Source organism: Vicia villosa, linkage group LG4 (assembly GCF_029867415.1).
Source record: "Vicia villosa cultivar HV-30 ecotype Madison, WI linkage group LG4, Vvil1.0, whole genome shotgun sequence".
NCBI lineage: Eukaryota > Viridiplantae > Streptophyta > Magnoliopsida > Fabales > Fabaceae > Vicia > Vicia villosa.
In genome coordinates, this window is record NC_081183.1 from 180,655,226 (window position 1) to 180,659,740 (window position 4,515).

Genomic DNA, 4,515 nt, shown 5'->3' on the forward strand with positions numbered 1-4,515 from the left:
TGATCCAAGTACCAATCTTTTGCCTTAGATAACAAATAATGTGGGAACAACCTCTTGAATAGTGTCTCTTCATCAGCTTGAGCTACACCAGTTGTACCCGCTAACTCGTAGAACCGAGTAAGATGTGTTAGACGCTGGCCTGAGGATCTAGAGGGGGGGGTGAATAGATCTTACGCAGTTTTTCCGGAATTATTACGAACTAGAGCGAAAGCGGTTCTGAATCGACTTGCGTCTATTCCGGACCGCTATTGCAAGGGTCGTATATGTTACAAAACCACAAGATAATTGAGATTAACGATGAAGTGATATGTTATCGAATCAATACGTTTCACAACTGAAAATCAATTAACTTCTAGATTGACAAACTTTGATTTGCAATGCAGTAATAGTGGAATAAGCAAAAAGACAAACACTTGGTGATAATGTTCAAATTGATGATAATTCAAGATGTGGTGAATTGTGATGTTTATGCAGAACTTTAATTCACAATTTTAACACTTGAATCGTTAATCAATTTTGCAATTATACCAATTATGAACAGAAAGTAAATGAAAAGGTAAAAGCGACAAGAACACGATATTTGTTTAGGCAGTTCGTCGATCGTCCTCGCTACGACTACGTCTGCCCACAATTCCAAATTGAAATTGGGAAATCTTTCATTAATGTTGAAAGCAGTTTATACAAAGAAGATAACAAAGCGATAAACGATAAACCACTTATGTCGATCCTTTGAATCTTCTTCCCCCTTAATCTTGAGCAAGATCAAGGTTATCCAAGAGTTTCACTTTGATTCCTTTCTGCAGTGTCTTGATTCCTTGAACCCTTGTTCCTCAATCGTCACACTTAGCCGAATCCTCAATGAAAACCTCTTGATAAAAACCCCCAAGAACCACCTGTCGTGGAGGACAAAACCCGCAGATTTTATTCACCAAAAACCCCACAAATCTTCACCCACTAGGAATCTTCAATTCCGTTCCATGGACGTTATCGAACTCATCACTAACCCTCAACGCAAGAATGATTATGTGTAATTGTGTTGGAGATGACGAAGAACGAAGATGAGAAGACTTTGTGTATCTTTCAGTCGTTGGTGTTGAATACAATGAATGAGCACTTGATAATATATACGAGTGCCTATCAGTTGGAGCCAAGAATAACAGATATTTTGGCATTTTTGATCAGTTAGGTCGACCTCTTGTAGAGCTTAGGTCGACCTAACAGAGGTGCATTAACTTGAAATGATTTTGCTCCCAGTTAGGTCGACCTGTTTGGGAAGTAGGTCGACCAAAAACCTCTTCAAATGAGTTTTTGGGATATTTCTTCAGTTTAGGTCGACCTAGTTGATGTGTGGGCCGACCTAGCAGAAGTATATGAATTTTTCTCCATTTTAGGTCGACCTAGGTTGACAGTAGGTCGACCTAACTGCTGCTTTTCTGCATTTTTCTTATTTTGCTTGTGTTGGGTCGACCTATATGCATAGTAGGTCGACCTGCTCTGTTCCAAATGACCAATGCTTGCTTTTCCTTGAGTTCTTCTGCTTGTGCCTTGTTGCTTGTATGCTTATTGAGTTTGCCATGAATCAAAAACATCTTTGTGCTTGTGATCTTGTATTCACAAGATGCGTGTATGGATCTTCGTGGTCCAATCCGGCGAAAGGACTTGCACAGATCAACTGTATGATACCGGTCTTCAATTCTGACGTCCGCCCGTTGGCGGCAGTCCTAGCAAACTGTGGGTTAAGTCTTGGACTATTTGCACATGGACCAGGAGCAGCCATGTTGACAACAGTTGGTTGTATAATAACTTCCTGTTCTTCTTCCGCAAATAGTTCGTGAAAGAAAAGTCCTTCTTGCGACTCGTCAATTGTTTCAAGTTATTGTGACGATGTCGCGGTTGCGTTGTTTCTTGCTCTTGCTATGTTTGCTCTTCTTCGTGTTTTTCTATTTAACCTCCTAGCGGTCCTTTCGATCTCGGGATCAAAAAGAAGTTGATCACTAGGAACTTTTCTGCGCATACACGAACTTCTGCAAAAACTAGCAAACGAGTGAAACAACCAAATCGAGAAATTAGTAACAAAAACTCAAAATAAAACTATTGCAATGCGTGCAATATTGACACCAATCCCTGGCAACGGCGCCAATTTGTTAAAAGTATTTGTGGGTAAATATTTTCGGTAATATATCGTATCCACATGGATTGATTTAATATCATTGCCGTTCTATAGTTGGTTATTTTGAGTGAGAAAAAGTAATTGGATTTGTTTTATGATTATAACGCTATCAAATCTAAACAATAATTTAAATGCAAATAATGAAAGTTTGTTAACGATTAAAGAGATATGTTGAGCTTTAGGGTTCATCAATCTATTCCTATACAATTTGTTAATTAAATCACAATTGAACAATCATTTGAATTGCTATCTTCACTTATCCTCAAATATGATTCCATGTCTGCAAATCAAATTAGATAGACTTTTACCGGTATGAGATTCGATCTCTCCAAATATCAATATCGATAATAGTAATAAAGAACGATAATTATGAACACTCAATCACAATTCCATCTCTGCAAATTGGGACTGAATCAATATAGTAACCTAGGGCAAAAGTTAGAATCCTTTCTTTCGATCAAAGACTCCACAATGATTTAAGATAAAAACAAGGTTTCTTATTGATAATAAATTCAAACAATTGTTCATAGGAATTAATCACAATAATTGCATATTCATAGGTTAAATACTACCTTAAACTCAACACAATGGGGTTTAGCTCTCCATAGCCATGAAGAACACACAAGAATTCATGGAAGGATTCATCTTCGTCAAGGGAATGTATTCAATTGATGTTGAGTTCTCCGTCGGAAGTTGTTTTCTGCTCTAGAATAGGATTGCTCTCTCAATTTCGTTCACTAAAAGATCTCCCTCTTATGAGGGCTAGGGCTTCTATTTATAATGATTTAACTTTATAACGCAGCCACCGCGCCTCGGTACGTAATGGCGCGACACGAACCCAAGACAGAAAGTTTGGCGCGTCTCGCCCATGATTGGCGCAGCTCGCCCTTTAACTCTTCTTTCTTCTTTGTGATTCTTCCTCTCTAGAGCTCTACGCCTGCGTGTTTCTTCGTCTTTTCCTCTTAGCTTCAATATCTGCACAAATAACACCCAAAGTGATGCAAGTTGTTCTAAGATTAGTATCGAACCCAAAAAGTTCAATTCTACAAAGAAATCCTGAAAAAGGCACAAGATATGTTCACTTTTAGCTCAAAAGGTAGTTAATTTAACAAATGAAAACACTACTAATTCACTCCTAACACGAACGTGAGGCTCTTCCATGCCCTAGCCATGGTGATTCTTGATTTGCACGTTGTAGCTTCCATATGATGGTTCAAAGCTTCACTAATACATGTTACAAACTCGAGCAAGCCATCAAATAAGACCAACACACCATAAAATATGAGTTTTGAATTTCAAGAATGCATGTGGAATATGATGGTTCATTATATGCGTTTCAGATGCTATACGATTCAACCAACAGTGTAGCCTTACCCTTTATTACCTGGAGAGATGATTGAGATGATCCTTTGGCCTTGAATGAGGCTGCTAAAAGGTATACGAAAATCCAGAATTTCTTGAGTTTTTTGGAGCTTCAAACCAAAAATCATCCCTTTGCTTGCTGAATGCCTTATATTATATATACAAAGTGATTTAGGTCTAATCTTGGACTTGGGCTTCATATATTTTGAGATAAAAAAATTGATTCACATATGTATTAAATATTTCTATTCTTGGCCAATATTTCTCCAATATCTCTTCATGTATATTTTTAGACTTTTGAATCAATTTGGATTGATTGAGTATTTTATGATTGACTCATATAATTTTATTTCATTTATTTGTGATTTTATTTAATTTATTTTGAGTTTTAATGAATAAAATCAAAGATAAATGAAATAAAATCATGAAATAAATAATATATGATCAATGGGCTTTCTCCAAACTCAAAATCACGTGGGAAGTGTAATATCATAGGCCCATTACTCAAAAATTTGAAATTCACCAATTAGGGTTTTATGCAATTCTAAAAAATTGACCAACTTGTACCAAACACATCTCTCTCATTTTTTATCACATGGAGATGATCTAGGACTTTTTGGAAATCCCAAGATGTCCTCTACAAGCCACTTTGAAACATATTTTTCCTTTAAGGATTTTATCTTGATGATATTACTCCTGACAAAAAACTACTTTTTGCGAGTCTCTAGCAAGACCTGTAATGTTTTGGCTCATATCTCTTAAATGAAGAATTTTTGGCCTTGGCTTTAGAGATACAAAGTTGAAGAGAATTCAATTTCCTTAAAAATAAGCTTTGGATGGAGAATTTCTGATGTTCCATGCGAAAGTTATGGATGGTCAAAGTTCAGTTGACTTTTAGGTCAAAAACCCTAATTTAGAAACTTTGAGTTTTAATGATTTTAGAGCTTTTTCTGATGAATCGTGATCAAATCTTGATCAAATGA